We start from the raw sequence: 18,994 nt of genomic DNA on the forward strand, positions 1-18,994 counted from the left end.
ACAAACACGTAGCATATAGCACAGAGATGTAGTCTATAACACAGCCAACGTAGTATATAGCAATGTGGGCACCATATCGCAGTTAAAAAATAAAAATAAAAAATAGTTATATACTCACCTTCCGCCGGCCCCCGGATCCAGGCGAGGCATTTACCGATGCTGCTAGCGACGCTCCGGTCCCAAGAATGCATTGCAGTCTCGCGAGATGATGACGTAGCGGTCTCACGAGACCGCTACGTCATCATCTCGCGAGACCACAATGCATGGACCGGTCACCGGAGCGTCGCGAGGAGCGGGAAAGGCCTCAGCTGGATCCAGGGGCTGACGGAGGGTGAGTATATAATGATGTTCTTTTTTTATCATTTTTAACATTAGATCTTTTGACTATTGATGCTGCATAAGCAGCATCAATAGTAAAAAAGTTGGTCACACAGGGTTAATAGCAGCGTTAACGGAGTGCGTTACACCGCGGCATTGCGCGGGCCATTAACGCTGCCATTAATCCTGTGTGAGCGCTGACTGGAGGGGGCACTGTTATGAATGGCAATTCAGTACCACAATGGACATAGCGGTCAGAGCACATACAGTGATCTGACAATAACCCAAAATCATAGAACGAGCTCTGAGACGTGGGAACTCTGCAGACCGCAATCCCTAATCCTCTCCAAACAACACTAGAGGCAGCCGTGGATTGCGCCTAACTCTGCCTATGCAACTCGGCACAGCCTGAGAAACTAACTAGCCTGAAGATAGAAAATAAGCCTACCTTGCCTCAGAGAAATACCCCAAAGGAAAAGGCAGCCCCCCACATATAATGACTGTGAGTTAAGATGAAAAGACAAACGTAGAGATGAAATAGATTCAGCAAAGTGAGGCCCAACTTTCTTAACAGAGCGAGGATAGAAAAGGCAACTTTGCGGTCTACACAAAACCCTAAATAAAACCACGCAAAGGGGGCAAAAAGACCCTCCGTACCGAACTAACGGCACGGAGGTACACCCTTTGCGTCCCAGAGCTTCCAGCAACAAATTAGACAAGCTGGACAGAAAAAATAGAAAACAAATAGCAAAGAAGAACTTAGCTATGCAGAGCAGCAGGCCACAGGAATGATCCAGGGAAAAGCAAGTCCAACACTGGAACATTGACAGGAAGCCAGGATCAAAGCATTAGGTGGAGTTAAGTAGAGAAGCACCTAACGACCTCACCAGAACACCTGAGGGAGGAAACTCAGAAGCCGCAGTACCACTTCCCTCCACCAACAGATGCTCACAGAGAGAATCAGCCGAAGTACCACTTGTGACCACAGGAGGGAGCTCTGCCACAGAATTCACAACAGTACCCCGCCCTTGAGGAGGGGTCACCGAACCCTCACCAGAGCCCCCAGGCCGACCAGGATGAGCCACATGAAAGGCACGAACAAGATCGGGAGCATGGACATCAGAGGCAAAAACCCAGGAGTTATCTTCCTGAGCATAACCCTTCCATTTAACCAGATACTGGAGTTTCCGTCTAGAAACAAGAGAATCCAAAATCTTCTCCACAATATACTCCAATTCCCCCTCCACCAAAACCGGGGCAGGAGCATCAACAGATGGAACCATAGGTGCCACGTAACTCCGCAACAATGACCTATGGAATACGTTATGTATGGAAAAAGAATCTGGAAGGGTCAGACGAAAAGACACAGGATTAAGAACCTCAGAAATCCTATACGGACCAATGAAACGAGGTTTAAACTTAGGAGAGGAAACCTTCATAGGAATATGACGAGAAGATAACCAAACCAGATCCCCAACACGAAGTCGGGGACCCACACGGCATCTGCGATTAGCGAAACGTTGAGCCTTCTCCTGGGACAAGGTCAAATTGTCCACTACATGAGTCCAAATCTGCTGCAACCTGTCCACCACAGTATCCACACCAGGACAGTCCGAAGACTCAACCTGTCCTGAAGAGAAACGAGGATGGAACCCAGAATTGCAGAAAAATGGCGAAACCAAGGTAGCCGAGCTGGCCCGATTATTAAGGGCGAACTCAGCCAAAGGCAAAAAGGACACCCAGTCATCCTGATCGGCAGAAACAAAGCATCTCAGATATGTTTCCAAGGTCTGATTGGTTCGTTCGGTCTGGCCATTAGTCTGAGGATGGAAAGCCGAGGAAAAAGACAAGTCAATGCCCATCCTACCACAAAAGGCTCGCCCAAACCTTGAAACAAACTGGGAACCTCTGTCAGAAACGATATTCTCTGGAATGCCATGTAAACGAACCACATGCTGGAAGAACAATGGCACCAAATCAGAGGAGGAAGGCAATTTAGACAAGGGTACCAGATGGACCATCTTAGAAAAGCAATCACAGACCACCCAAATGACTGACATCTTTTGAGAAACGGGAAGATCAGAAATAAAATCCATAGAGATATGTGTCCAAGGCCTCTTCGGGACCGGCAAGGGCAAAAGCAACCCACTGGCACGAGAACAGCAGGGCTTAGCCCGAGCACAAATCAGACAGGACTGCACAAAAGCACGCACATCCCGCGACAGAGACGGCCACCAAAAAGATCTAGCCACTAACTTTCTGGTACCAAAGATTCCAGGATGACCAGCCAACACCGAACAATGAAGTTCAGAGATAACTCTATTCGTCCACCTATCAGGGACAAACAGTCTCTCCTCTGGACAACGATCAGGTTTATTAGCCTGAAATTTTTGCAGCACCCGCCGCAAATCAGGGGAGATGGCAGACACAATTACTCCTTCCTTGAGGATACCCGCCGGCTCAGACAAACCCGGAGAGTCAGGCACAAAACTCCTAGACAGAGCATCCGCCTTCACACTTTTAGAGCCCGGAAGGTACGAAATCACAGTCAAAACGGGCAAAAAACAGCGACCAACGAGCCTGTCTAGGATTCAACCGCTTAGCAGACTCAAGATAAGTCAAGTTCTTATGATCAGTCAATACCACCACGCGATGCTTAGCTCCTTCAAGCCAATGACACCACTCCTCGAATGCCCACTTCATGGCCAGCAACTCTCGGTTGCCCACATCATAATTTCGCTCAGCAGGCGAAAACTTCCTGGAAAAAAAAGCGCATGGTTTCATCACTGAGCAATCAGAAGCTCTCTGCGACAAAACAGCCCCTGCTCCAATCTCAGAAGCATCAACCTCGACCTGGAACTGAAGAGAAACATCTGGTTGACACAACACAGGGGCAGAAGAAAAACGACGCTTCAACTCCTGAAAAGCCTCCACAGCAGCAGAAGACCAATTGACCAAATCAGCACCCTTCTTGGTCAAATCGGTCAATGGTTTGGCAATACTAGAAAAATTGCAGATGAAGCGACGATAAAAATTAGCAAAGCCCAGGAACTTTTGCAGACTTTTCAGAGATGTCGGCTGAGTCCAATCATGGATGGCTTGGACCTTAACAGGATCCATCTCGATAGTAGAAGGGGAAAAGATGAACCCCAAAAATGAAACCTTCTGCACACCAAAGAGACACTTTGATCCCTTCACAAACAAAGAATTAGCACGCAGGACCTGAAAAACTGTTCTGACCTGCTTCACATGAGACTCCCAATCATCCGAGAAGATCAAAATGTCATCCAAGTAGACAATCAGGAATTTATCCAGGTACTCTCGGAAGATGTCATGCATAAAGGACTGAAACACTGATGGAGCATTGGCAAGTCCGAATGGCATCACTAGATACTCAAAATAACCCTCGGGCGTATTAAATGCAGTTTTCCATTCATCTCCTCGCCTGATTCGCACCAGATTATACGCACCACGAAGATCTATCTTGGTGAACCAACTAGCCCCCTTAATCCGAGCAAACAAATCAGATAACAATGGCAAGGGGTACTGAAATTTAACCGTGATCTTATTTAGAAGGCGGTAATCTATACAAGGTCTCAGCGAACCATCCTTCTTGGCTACAAAAAAGAACCCTGCTCCTAATGGTGACGATGACGGGCGAATATGCCCCTTCTCCAGGGATTCCTTCACATAACTGCGCATAGCGGCGTGCTCAGGCACGGATAAATTAAACAGTCGACCTTTTGGGAATTTACTACCAGGAATCAAATTGATAGCACAATCACAATCCCTGTGCGGAGGTAGGGCATCGGACTTGGGCTCATCAAATACATCCCGGTAATCAGACAAGAACTCTGGAACCTCAGAAGGGGTGGATGACGAAATTGACAGAAATGGAACATCACCATGTACCCCCTGACAACCCCAGCTGGACACCGACATGGATTTCCAATCTAATACTGGATTATGGGCTTGTAGCCATGGCAACCCCAACACAACCACATCATGCAGATTATGCAACACCAGAAAGCGAATAACCTCCTGATGTGCAGGAGCCATGCACATGGTCAGCTGGGTCCAGTATTGAGGCTTATTCTTGGCCAAAGGCGTGGCATCAATTCCTCTCAATGGAATAGGACACTGCAAGGGCTCTAAGAGAAACCCACAACGCTTAGCATACTCCAAGTCCATCAAATTCAGGGCAGCGCCTGAATCCACAAATGCCATGACAGAATACGATGACAAAGAACAGATCAAAGTAACGGACAGAAGAAATTTTGACTGTACAGTACCAATGGTGGCAGACCTAGCGAACCGCTTAGTGCGCTTAGGACAATCAGAGATAGCATGAGTGGAATCACCACAGTAGAAACACAGCCCATTCAGACGTCTGTGTTCTTGCCGTTCAACTCTGGTCAAAGTCCTATCGCACTGCATAGGCTCAGGTTTAAGCTCAGGTAATACCGCCAAATGGTGCACAGATTTACGCTCACGCAAGCGTCGACCGATCTGAATGGCCAAAGACATAGACTCATTCAAACCAGCAGGCATAGGAAATCCCACCATGACATCCTTAAGGGCTTCAGAGAGACCCTTTCTGAACATAGCTGCCAGCGCAGATTCATTCCATTGAGTGAGCATGGACCACTTTCTAAATTTCTGACAATATACCTCTATCTCATCCTGACCCTGACAAAGAGCCAGCAAATTTTTCTCTGCCTGATCCACTGAATTAGGTTCATCGTACAGCAATCCGAGCGCCAGGAAAAAAGCATCGATATTACTCAATGCAGGATCTCCTGGCGCAAGAGAAAACGCCCAGTCCTGAGGGTCGCCGCGCAAAAAAGAAAAAACAATCAAAACCTGTTGAACAGGATCGCCAGAGGAGCGAGGTTTCAAGGCCAGAAATAATTTACAATTATTTTTGAAACTCAGAAACTTAGTTCTATCTCCAAAAAACAAATCAGGAATAGGAATTCTTGGTTCTAACATAGATTTCTGATCAATAGTGTCTTGAATCTTTTGTACACTTGCCGAGAGCTGATCCACAAATGAAGACAGACTTCTAATGTCCATCACCACACCTGTTTACTGAACCACCCAAATGTCTAGGGGAAAAAAAAGGCAAAACACAGTGCAAAGAAAAAAAAATGGTCTCAGAACTTCTTTTTTCCCTCTATTGAGAATCATTAGTACTTTTGGCTTCCTGTACTGTTATGAATGGCAATTCAGTACCACAATGGACATAGCGGTCAGAGCACATACAGTGATCTGACAATAACCCAAAATCATAGAACGAGCTCTGAGACGTGGGAACTCTGCAGACCGCAATCCCTAATCCTCTCCAAACAACACTAGAGGCAGCCGTGGATTGCGCCTAACTCTGCCTATGCAACTCGGCACAGCCTGAGAAACTAACTAGCCTGAAGATAGAAAATAAGCCTACCTTGCCTCAGAGAAATACCCCAAAGGAAAAGGCAGCCCCCACATATAATGACTGTGAGTTAAGATGAAAAGACAAACGTAGAGATGAAATAGATTCAGCAAAGTGAGGCCCGACTTTCTTAACAGAGCGAGGATAGAAAAGGCAACTTTGCGGTCTACACAAAACCCTAAAGAAAACCACGCAAAGGGGGCAAAAAGACCCTCCGTACCGAACTAACGGCACGGAGGTACACCCTTTGCGTCCCAGAGCTTCCAGCAACAAATTAGACAAGCTGGACAGAAAAAATAGCAAACAAATAGAAAAGAAGAACTTAGCTATGCAGAGCAGCAGGCCACAGGAATGATCCAGGGAAAAGCAAGTCCAACACTGGAACATTGACAGGAAGCCAGGATCAAAGCATTAGGTGGAGTTAAGTAGAGAAGCACCTAACGACCTCACCAGAACACCTGAGGGAGGAAACTCAGAAGCCGCAGTACCACTTCCCTCCACCAACAGAAGCTCACAGAGAGAATCAGCCGAAGTACCACTTGTGACCACAGGAGGGAGCTCTGCCACAGAATTCACAACAGGGCACTGACTGCAGGGGAGTAGGGAGCGGCCATTTCACCGCCGGACTGTGCCCGTCGCTGATTGGTCGTGGCTGTTTTGCAGCGACCAATCAGCGACTTGGAATTTCCGTGACAGACAGAATAAAGATACATAGATATACTAAACATCGGGCTTGGTATTATCTATCTATTATCTATCATCTATCTATCTATTATCTATTGATATATCTATCTAGCTATCTATCGATAGATATATTTATAGATAGATAATAGATACGATAGATAGATAGATACGATAGATCTATCTATTATCTATCATCTATCTATCTATGGATCTATCATCTGTGTGTGTAAACATTATTCTTCAATGGAGTATGTAAATGAAGAGATTGGACAAGAAATTACATCACCCTTTTTTTTGGTAGATCTTTATTGAGCTTACAAAAACACACACAAATCCGCATGAAAAAAACGCGTCAAAACGCATGAAATAGCATGAAAAACGCAGGTGACCTGCCAGTGACCTCAGGTGCAGATTTGGTCAGGATTTTACCTGCATAAAATCCTGACCAAATCCTGATGCAATCCTGAACATGGACACATACCCTTACACTTAGCAAACGAGTTGTTGCAGACATTTTGGTACAACTGGAACACAGCTTTCTAGATTTTTTTTTTCTTTGCCTAGAAAAAATGCCTTTATAAATTGCACTTAATTGCAAATCTTTGTATTTATTTTCAAAACCCAGAAAGAATCATGACCTGCAAAATTATAAAGGGAATACTTGTAAATATAGAACCCTCTAATAAAACACAAATTCACAACAGCATACGGTACTTCACTTTATCACGTTATAATAAAAATAAACGATTTGTCTCTACCCTGTGGGCTCATAAATGGAGAAAGCAGCACATTTCTGAGAACATATGGCACAAAGTTTATATTCACTTGTACTATTAATTTATGCAAATTAAGTTGAAACAAAAGTGAAATTTTAAAATAATTACTTCATCGTCATGAAGCCCTATTTCTTCATCCAATACTTGATCCTCCATTGTTTTCATAGTGACAATAAAAACAACAAATGGACCTGTCAAATAAAAAAAATAATGGCAAGATATGTTAAATAGCATTCAGAATTCTGGTAAAACTGTCTAAGACACATTCCAAATTTTGAACACTTCACAAGTTTTAGAACACTAGTATTGTTTTCTTTCACAAACTGTATCCCTACATTAGTAACTCAATGTAGTACAGTGTCACAAAAAGTAAATTAGATAATGTATAGTATATCGTATGGACACTGTATTAATGATAGTTACCATTACAGGGGGTTTCCAGTTTAAAAAATAAATAAATAAAGGGGAATCCATCATGATGTTATGGTAAATATTTATACTTTGCTTTATTATTTTGGACAATATACCTATATATCTTTGCTAATTCTGTATTTTAGTATTAGCTTTTATAAGTGTTATTCATAAAAGCAGTAACACAGGGTGTTCTCTCTGATACAAAGGTGTCTGTGTGTTAAACAATCCTTTGTCTCTGAAAGTATAGTAATCTTAGAACCGGTTACAATTTTGTTTTTCCCAACTTAAATATCTTCTCTCTTAGCAATGTAATGTAAGAAGCCATTCCCACTTTCTTATCTCTGTAGTTGTAATAAAGACTTGCGACTAGGGATCTGAGTTCCAGACAAGAATTGTACACGGACAGACACTGGCCAGGGTCACACTAGCTTAGAATATGGATGAGTGCTATGCGAGAAAACATTGCATAGCACTTGGAGCAGTGTTAATCTATGGGGCAGCTCACATCACCGTATTTGTTCTCCGGCGTATCCTACATGCGTGTAAAATCGCAGCATGCTGAGTCTTGCCAATGCAAGCTTATGGATGCGGGAAAAAAAATCGCACAGCACTCGGACCATGCAAGTGCTGTCCGTTAATTACGCACCAGTGTCCTTTGAAAAGCGGCAAATCATTAGCCGCATACAGTAAAATCTCACTGACAGGTTAGAGTAGATAGAAGATAGATAGATAAATACACATAGAATGCATAGATATATAGAGGTCAGTGACATAATATCTATCTATCTATCTATCTAACCAGCAAAGGCTATGCAGACAGTTGCGGGTTGTACTGCAGTGCGCAGGCGCTGGGCCTCTCTGACCTTCCCCAGCGCCTGCGCACTGCAGTACTTTACTCTGCCCTCAACAGGGCATAGAAGTACGCCTGCGCAGGAGCGCTGATGCCGGGGAGCAATGAAGAAGCAGGAGGGAGGCGTCGCAAGAAGATGGGAGGTTCCGGACCTGGATCTGCAACACCCATCGGACCGGACCACCCTACAGGTGAGTATACTATACCTTATTTTTCTTCACTTGCAGGTCGGACCGTGGGCTTATCTACAGCTTTATAGAATGCTGGAGATAAGCCCTCAAAGGCAGCAGCCGCATCTTATAGTGGCAAAATCTGACAGGTTCCCTTGAAATAAGCAGGCAATCAGTAGCCGAAGCAGGTGACTAATGGTCCGAACATCTTTTCTTATGATCCTGTAGAGACCGTTGGAGCTGCACTCAGCTGGAAACAATGCTACTAGGATGAGTTCTGTAGAAGATTCCCAGTTCCACTCCTATTAATTCATACTTTACCTAGGTAGTCACTGCACCTAATTCAGTAGCAAAGGATGTATTTCCAAGGCACTGAATATTTTAATTATTGCATAATCTTAAAAAAAATTACATTAGCATTGTTTTGGCCATGGTTTAAAATATTGCCAGTATCTGTCATTTTCTTTATTACATCGTCTTAGAAAACATCTGTTGATTTGGAAACCTATCCACTGCTAGTTCAATCTGCAGGTTTTTGGTGGCTTCTCACCACCAGCTCCTCTACACATATAAAGAGAGACTGGTTAGCATAAAGAAGGGCAATAAGAAGCCCCCGGGACTTACCTTTTGGTCTAGTCGTCCTAGTTTTATTGTGGCCACTGTTTTAAAACATGTGTTTCTTTGAAACCTCTCGGTATTTCAGAATAAAACATATATACCTGCAGCTAAGGACATCATTAGTGATGAGCGAGTATACTCGTTGCTCGGGTTTTCCCAAGCACACTCGGGTAAACTCAGAGTATTTGTTAGTGTTCGGAGATTTCGTTTTCATCGCCGCAGGTGAACGATTTACAGCTACTAGCCAGCCTGAGTACAAGTGGGGGTTGCCTGGTTGCTAGGGAATCCCCACAAGTAATCAAGCTGTCTAGTAGCTGTAAATCATTCAGCTGCGTTGATGAAAGCAAAATCTCCGAGCACTTATGTAACGGGGTCTACCAATCTGGGGTACCTCTTTCAGTACCACCCCGTGCTTCCACTCTGCTTTGGCTGGAGTCTGAATGAAGGACGCTGGCTGGAATTCCTTGATTACATGGGCGCATATAAAAGATCACTGCTTCTCCACGTATTTCCAGTCTGACAACACTTGACTCACAGGACACAGAATATATCACACAGATACAGAGGGCAAGCCAATAGAAAAGCGGCAGGCCAGACATACATTACAATAGCTGCAGGTGGCTTGAGCCTGCCAATATTTACTGTGGGAATTACAAAGGGGGGGGGGGGGGGCGGACAAAGCGGGAATATCGTGTCCTCTGCCCAGGGGCGCAGCCTGTGGGCTGATGCATTAAGGACATGCATCTCACATGGAACCTATTATACATACATATTACTGCACAACATATTCTGGGTGCTGAGTGGTTCCGTAACACGTAACAACTTACAAATACTCAGAGACCACCCAAGCGTGCTTGGGAAAACCCGAGCAACGAGTATACTCGCTCATCACTAGACACCATCTCTGATTTGCTCTGCCCTTTGTTTTCCTGCAGTGGTCCAGGAAGAGGACACTGTGATATACTTTACTATGAGACCATATATATAAATATATAAGAAAACCAAATATATAACACGTTTCCCTAAAATTCCAAGCTAAAAACGCTACTTCCAAGAATGCTGCATTATTCCTTCTGTGATCATTTTGCCAGATAGACACAGCACAGGACTTGCCTTGCAGCCAGCAGTCACTGTGCAGTTAGAACCCCAACTAATGAAAACAACTGCTAATTAGTGAAGAACTCCTCACAGCCATAGCTGCTCCTCCCAATGTTTGTATGGGAGTGGGGTGTTTGAAATTAATAGCAGCAGTGGAGGATATCCATTATATAAAACATAACTTTTAATACATCTAGTTAAAATATGGATCCTAACAAACACAAACAGAAAAGAAAACCGTGCTCAAGTGAAACAGTGCTCAAGATAAAAAATTGGAGCAGTCTTACCAATTAGACGGACAAAAAAGGGAAATCCCTCAGATTATAGGAGGAAGGTGGTACCGATTGTACTAGCCAGGTAAGAGGGTAGGGAAATAATATGTAAACCACTGTCTTCCCTGTGAACCCTCCACGAGCTCCTGTCCTGACAAGGACAGGCCCCAAGTAGATCCTGCTATGGATACCCACCAACCAAAGAGAAAAAACAATAGAAAAAAAAAGAAAAGAAAATAATGTCTATAATCTTCCAACGCGTTTCAACTCCGATGGGGGAGAATCATCAGGGGAGTTGTATGATTCACGACCAATGGGTCTGCGATAGTCCGTAAAAAATAATCAGATCTCATTCATGAGTGAAGAACTCCGCACAGCCATAGCTGCTCCTCCCAATGTTTGTATGGAAGTGGTGTGTTTGACCCCAGGGCCGATTTTTGTAATTTAACCGTTTTAGACTTGTGGTGCTCCAATAATAGTGAGAGCAACAAAATCGTCGCTTCTTTTACAAAATGCAGTTCCGTCCACAGATCCTCACAAGACTGTGCATTTGAAGAGGACCCCAAAATACAGTGTTGGGCAATTACCCCATCACAGTGCCAAATTCTAACTGATCAGTAGATTACTTCCCTGGCAAAATAAGCACCTCAACAAAGTCTAGCATCCCTCATTATAACTCAGTGGGGTCCATTGTGGAACACTAACATCTGTCATGCAATGGGTCCAAAACAGATTTTAACCCCTTCACGACCTTGGGATTTTCTGGTTTTTTTTTTCTATTTTTCTTCTTTTTTTTTTCTCCTCTTCTTCCCAGAGCCATAACTATTTTTATTTTTCCATCAATATGGCCATGTAAGGGCTTTTTATTTTTGCGGGAAGAGTTTTTCTTTTGAACGACACCATTGATTTTACCATATAGTCTACTGGGGATTATATAAAGGATTGGTGCACAAAAGACCATATGAGAGAAATAAATATTAGAAATGTATACATTTTATTTAAGTAATAAATAATCAAAAGTTAAGACAGGACACAAAATGAACCATGGGCAAATAATCACATGCACATGATAGTATCGTTCCCCTACACACGTTTCGGTGCTTAACTTCTTTTTGATGCCCCCCCTGTAAGAAAGCAAGCGCCGAAACGCACGTAGAAGAAAGCAGGACACATCCACACTCTGGTTAATGAATACTACTTCCTCCGCCTCTTTCTTCTGCACATGTACTTTACTGCAGACCTAACTATGGCTATATAGCCAGCACTCATCTGGCGTCCTCAGCCTAACAGCAACCTATAAATTCCTTATTGCATATTGCACTTTACTGCAAATTATGATTGCTGTTTAAGGTTTGAATAGAACATGTCTTCTACCGTCTTATAAATAGATTGGTATATTGCATATTACTTTTCTCAGGGTACTTACACCCCTAACTCCCTATTTGTCTGCTAAAAATACTATCCTGTGCATGTGCTTATTTGCCCGTGCTTCCATTTGCGCGTGTTTTTTTTTTTACTTTTGATTATTGATTATTTTATTAATAGTTTAAATAAAATTGATACATTTTTTTAATATACGGTATATATTTCTATCATATGGTCTTTTGTGCACCAATCCTTTATATAATCCGCATATCAATATGTGCATGACCTACGGTTCTATATCCTTGTGATGTCTCACAATTTGTTCAATATCTGCCACTTCATATAGTCTACTGGAAAACAAGAAAAAAAGAAAAGAATCCAAGTGCAGTGCAATTCCGCAATTGTCTTTTTGGATTTTTATTTACCATGTTCACTAAATATTAAAACTGACCAGCCACTAGGATTTTCCGGGCCATTACGAATTCGTAGATGCCAAAAATGTATAGGTTCCTTGTTTTTTTAAAGGGGTTGTGCTACCATAAAAAATATCTTTAACGGAGCAGAAAAGGTGGAAATAAATGGTTTTGAAATTTACAGTTATTAAAAATTATGCTCCATTCAAAAAATAAGCTTTAATCTGCTGAAGTTTGCCCCGATGTTATTCTATCAGCAAGCTTTAGGCTATGTGCACACGTTGCGGATTTTGCTGTGGATCCGCAGCAGATTTGCAGCAGCAGTTTTCCATGCATTGTACAGTACCATGTAAACGTATGGAAAACCAAATCCGCAGTGCACAGGATGCGGGAAAAAAAACAGCGGAAACGCAGCATGTCAATTCTTTGTGAGGATTCCGCAGCGTTTTACACCTGCTTCACTTCTCCAACAAGAACAACCAAGTGACCGGCACTGAACCACGCTGACAACCGATGGAAACTCCGCAACTGTGATCTATTAAGCAGGATGAGTGAGGTCTCCACATGAATGAAGGGAGGTGCTATGCATATGCAAGAAATAGTCCAATATCATTTCATAAGCAGTATAAGAATGCAGCACTCACTCACGATCTTCATGAAACAAGTGTGTCCTTTATTCAGCGAAAACAGCTTTACAAGACATAACGCGGCATCGGCAGGAGAGTGTTAGGGAGCGGGAGTGAGCAGAGACCGGACGACGGCCATTTCGCGCTACGGCGCTTCTACGGGTCCATGTGAGTAAAACAGGTGATGTCATTTCCTTATAAAGGGTTAGACTTATTGTAAAAAATAGACTCTTACCATCAAGGAACAGTTGGATAAATAAAACTTTGCCGCGAGGCAATTATATATGTGGCAATTGCAGTGTATGTCACTTGCACAAAACCGACAATCCCTTGCGAGTAGGGATGATTGAACATTTCGTGAAGGATTTCATAACCTGTAAGAGTAGATTCTTAGTATATGTTATTTTCTGCCCCTGTCACAGATTTTATATCGGTAAGACGATCAGACCACTTATAGTCCGGGTTCGCGAGCATTATAATTCAATTCTGACAGGAAAGGGACGCGTGCGCTTTGTGAAACATATGGTAGATGAGCATAGCGGCGACCCTAGTCAGTTGCGCTTTGCAGGTCTAGAGATAGTTAAATTTCCACAGCATGGTGATAACCATGACCGACTACTCTTGCAGCGCGAGGCTAAATGGATCCTTAAAACAAATGCACAAGGACCGGGTGGTCTTAACGATAAACTAGGCATGGCAGTGTTTATTTAATATCCTTGTAATGTATTGTTCTGTATTAAGAGACTGTTTTGTTTTTAACCACACATTGTATTTAATAGTTTCAGGTGAGTCTAATCATAACATAGTAACATAGTTAGTAAGGCCGAAAAAAGACATTTGTCCATACAGTTCAGCCTATATTCCATCATAATAAATCCCCAGATCTATGTCCTTCTACAGAACCTAATAATTGTATGATACAATATTGTTCTGCTCCAGGAAGACATCCAGGCCTCTCTTGAACCTCTCGACTGAGTTCGCCATCACCACCTCCTCAGGCAAGCAATTCCAGATTCTCACTGCCCTAACAGTAAAGAATCCTCTTCTATGTTGGTGGAAAAACCTTCTCTCCTCCAGACGCAAAGAATGCCCCCTTGTGCCCGTCACCTTCCTTGGTATAAACAGATCCTCAGCGAGATATTTGTATTGTCCCCTTATATACTTATACATGGTTATTAGATCGCCCCTCAGTCGTCTTTTTTCTAGACTAAATAATCCTAATTTCGCTAATCTATCTGGGTATTGTAGTTCTCCCATCCCCTTTATTAATTTTGTTGCCCTCCTTTGTACTCTCTCTAGTTCCATTATATCCTTCCTGAGCACCGGTGCCCAAAACTGGACACAGTACTCCATGTGCGGTCTAACTAGGGATTTGTACAGAGGCAGTATAATGCTCTCATCATGTGTATTTAGACCTCTTTTAATGCACCCCATGATCCTGTTTGCCTTGGCAGCTGCTGCCTGGCACTGGCTGCTCCAGGTAAGTTTATCATTAACTAGGATCCCCAAGTCCTTCTCCTGTCAGATTTATCCAGTGGTTTCCCATTCAGTGTGTAATGGTGATATTGATTCCTTCTTCCCATGTGTATAACCTTACATTTATCATTGTTAAACCTCATCTGCCACCTTTCAGCCCAAGTTTCCAACTTATCCAGATCCATCTGTAGCAGAATACTATCTTCTCTTGTATTAACTGCTTTACATAGTTTTGTATCATCTGCAAATATCGATATTTTACTGTGTAAACCTTCTACCAGATCATTAATGAATATGTTGAAGAGAACAGGTCCCAATACTGACCCCTGCGGTACCCCACTGGTCACAGCGACCCAGTTAGAGACTATACCATTTATAACCACCCTCTGCTTTCTATCACTAAGCCAGTTACTAACCCATTTACACACATTTTCCCCCAGACCAAGCATTCTCATTTTGTGTACCAACCTCTTGTGCGGCACGGTATCAAACGCTTTGGAAAAATCGAGATATACCACGTCCAATGACTCACCGTGGTCCAGCCTATAGCTTACCTCTTCATAAAAACTGATTAGATTGGTTTGACAGGAGCGATTTCTCATAAACCCATGCTGACATGGAGTTAAACAGTTATTCTCATTGAGATAATCCAGAATAACATCCCTCAGAAACCCTTCAAATATTTTACCAACAATAGAGGTTAGACTTACTGGCCTATAATTTCCAGGTTCACTTTTAGAGCCTTTTTTGAATATTGGCACCACATTTGCTATGCGCCAGTCCTGCGGAACAGACCCCGTCGCTATAGAGTCCCTAAAAATAAGAAATAATGGTTTATCTATTACATTACTTAGTTCTCTTAGTACTCGTGGGTGTATGCCATCCGGACCCGGAGATTTATCTATTTTAATCTTATTTAGCCGGTTTCGCACCTCTTCTTGGGTTAGATTGGTGACCCTTAATATAGGGTTTTCATTGTTTCGTGGGATTTCACCTAGCATTTCATTTTCCACCGTGAATACCGTGGAGAAGAAGGTGTTTAATATGTTAGCTTTTTCCTCGTCATCTATAACCATTCTTTCCTCACTATTTTTTAAGGGGCCTACATTTTCAGTTTTTATTCTTTTACTATTGATATAGTTGAAGAACAGTTTGGGATTAGTTTTACTCTCCTTAGCAATGTGCTTCTCTGTTTCCTTTTTGGCAGCTTTAATTAGTTTTTTAGATAAAGTATTTTTCTCCCTATAGTTTTTTAGAGCTTCAATGGTGCCATCCTGCTTTAGTAGTGCAAATGCTTTCTTTTTACTGTTAATTGCCTGTCTTACTTCTTTGTTTAGCCACATTGGGTTTTTCCTATTTCTAGTCCTTTTATTCCCACAAGGTATAAACCGCTTACACTGCCTATTTAGGATGTTCTTAAACATTTCCCATTTATTATCTGTATTCTTATTTCTGAGGATATTGTCCCAGTCTACCAGATTAAGGGCATCTCTAAGCTGGTCAAACTTTGCCTTCCTAAAGTTCAGTGTTTTTGTGACTCCCTGACAAGTCCCCCTAGTGAAAGACAGGTGAAACTGTACAATATTATGGTCGCTATTTCCTAGATGCCCGACCACCTGCAGATTTGTTATTCTGTCAGGTCTATTAGATAGTATTAGGTCTAAAAGTGCTGCTCCTCTGGTTGGATTCTGCACCAATTGTGAAAGATAATTTTTCTTGGTTATTAGCAGAAACCTGTTGCCTTTATGGGTTTCACAGCTTTCTGTTTCCCAGTTAATATCCGGGTAGTTAAAGTCCCCCCATAACCAGGACCTCATTATGGGTTGCAGCTTCATCTATCTGCTTTAGAAGTAGACTTTCCATGGTTTCTGTTATATTTGGGGGTTTGTAACAGACCCCAATGAGAATTTTGTTACCATTTTTCCCTCCATGAATTTCGACCCATATGGACTCGACATCATTTCCTTCGCTAATATCCTCCCTTAAAGTGGACTTTAGACAAGACTTTACATAGAGACAAACCCCTCCTCCTCTCCGATTTTTACGATCCTTTCTAAACAGACTGTAACCCTGTAAGTTAACTGCCCAGTCATAGCTTTCATCTAACCATGTCTCGGTTATTCCCACTATGTCAAAGTTACCTGTAGATATTTCTGCTTCTAGTTCTTCCATCTTGTTTGTCAGGCTTCTGGCGTTTGCGAGCATGCAGTTTAGAGGATTTTGTTTTGTTCCAATCTCCTCGCTGTGGATTGTTTTAGAAATGTTCTTACCTCCCTTCTGAGTATGTTTTCCTGGGTCTACTTTGTTCAAGTCTAATGTTTTTCTTCCTGTCCCCTCTTCTTCCTTTATAAGGAAATGACATCACCTGTTTTACTCACATGGACCCGTAGAAGCGCCGTAGCGTGAAACGGCCGTCGTCCGGTCTCTGCTCACTCCCGCTCCCTAACACTCTCCTGCCGATGCCGCGTTATGTCCTGTAAAGCTGTTTTCGCTGAATAAAGGACACACTTGTTTCATGAAGATCGTGGGTGAGTGCTGCATTCTTTTCCTGCTTATGAAATTATATTTTCCACCTGCTCCATAATAGGAATCCGCAGGTGTACAACCGCTGGTGAAAACAGCACAAAAAAGTGGCAATTCAGTGATAAATCCGCGGTAAATCTGCAGGTAAAATGCAGGGCGTTTTACCTGCGGATCTAAAGGAATCCGCGGCAGATCCTGCAACGTATGCACATAGCCTTATCCGTCCTCCAAGTGGCTGATTAGCTGGCCGAGCATGCGCAGTTCCTGCCATAAGAGGTCTCCCCAAACTCCCCAACACCAGTGTGCACAATTTATGCTCCATGCGCTCACCTCACATAGGTCTGACAGTGAGCGCAGGGGGCATATTACCGAGAAGCATAGAATCATGTCTGAGATTCTCCTCCCTGTGCTCACAGGTCTGATCTCCGGATGAGATCGTTCTGCTTCACAGACTTGTGTGAGTGCGGGAAGCGTCTGCAATCGCGCTCTGTGAATCGGAACAATTTTTCTCATTATATTGTTTACTGATCAAATTACCGCAATTATTTTTATATCTTGATAAATCGGGCGTTTCTGATGCGGTGATACCAGATGTGTATTTGTTACTATTGTTTTATTCTGAATGGGGGTGATGGGAAGTTTATATGTACTATTCGCTTATTCAATAGTCTCCTTAGGAGACTTGAAGCTGTGAACCCAATGGCACCCCACGATCATGTGGCAGGGATGCCGATGGGTGGGGTTAGTGACGTGCTCATGTTACATGCAGCTGTCAGAGATTGACAGCGGCATTTAACATGTTAACAGCCACTGGTGGAACACAATTCCACACGTGGCCTGTTAGGAGCACATGACAGCTGATCAAATCGGCTGTCATGTGCCAGGAAAGATGTGGGTTCATCGCATCAAAGGGGGATAGATGACATATAACATACCTATAGGTTGTGAAAGGGTTAAACTACCACTCCAGCGTTGTATTGTATTTCAGAGCTGGAGTGGTGTCACTAATGTAAGTTCCCTGCACCTAGATTTATACTTACCAGCCGCCGCCTTCACCTTCTATCGCTGCTGTTCCTCATGGCCTCAGGTAGTTTGTGACCTGAAGCTGGAGTCTGAGGTCACTTTTCAATGCAAGTCTATGACTGTCTTGTTCTGGCTCTTGCAGACCTACATTGAGAGCCAGTGATCGTTACCTCAACCTTCCAGTCAGAAGCTGCGGTCACAAGATGGCGGTGCGGAACCAGAGCGGCGCCAGGACGAGCTGAAGACAGCGGCTGGTGAGTATAATAATATGAGCGGGGAACTTATATTCATGATACCATGCAAGCGCTGCAATAAAAAGACTGCGGGAGTGGAGCCTTATCTCCCATTACTGGACAGAACAGATGTGAACTACCACGTGTCTCCGCAGCGCCTCTGTCAGCACTGGCCCCCATAGCAGGAGTCAGTGACTGACCACCATGGCTCACACACTGTACACACACTGCTTCACACATACACATTCCTATGGCTTCTACTTCTCTACTGCTTCTATTTATGTTCTTTCTAGTTGTTTTATAGAAAAACTGAACAATATACACACGCGCGTACAGGCCTGATATCTAATACTACCTCACGTTCTTCTCACCTGAGCTATGGTAAAGTATTAGACTAATGTGACTGCTCGGTAGTAATAGGAGCACTGGGGCTGTCCTTCTCTCGCGGACTGGTGCTCTTATGAGAAGCAGCTGTGGGACCCGGGGGCAGAGGAACACTTTTTCTTGCGCCTCAGTTTTCCCGCGCTTTTTGGCGGTCACTGTAACAGCGGTGACGTCACGTCGCCCAAGCGAGAACACAAAGCTGCCGTACCGGGGATGCTGTGCAGGAAGACAGCGCCACCCCACACTGTCTGCGCCTGCGCTGTGTTGTCACAGAGATTATACAGGCGCCGGCTGTGGCCTGTTGGTGAAAGAGAAGC

The sequence above is a fragment of the Ranitomeya imitator genome, chromosome 8 (assembly GCF_032444005.1).
Source record: "Ranitomeya imitator isolate aRanImi1 chromosome 8, aRanImi1.pri, whole genome shotgun sequence".
Lineage (NCBI taxonomy): Eukaryota > Metazoa > Chordata > Amphibia > Anura > Dendrobatidae > Ranitomeya > Ranitomeya imitator.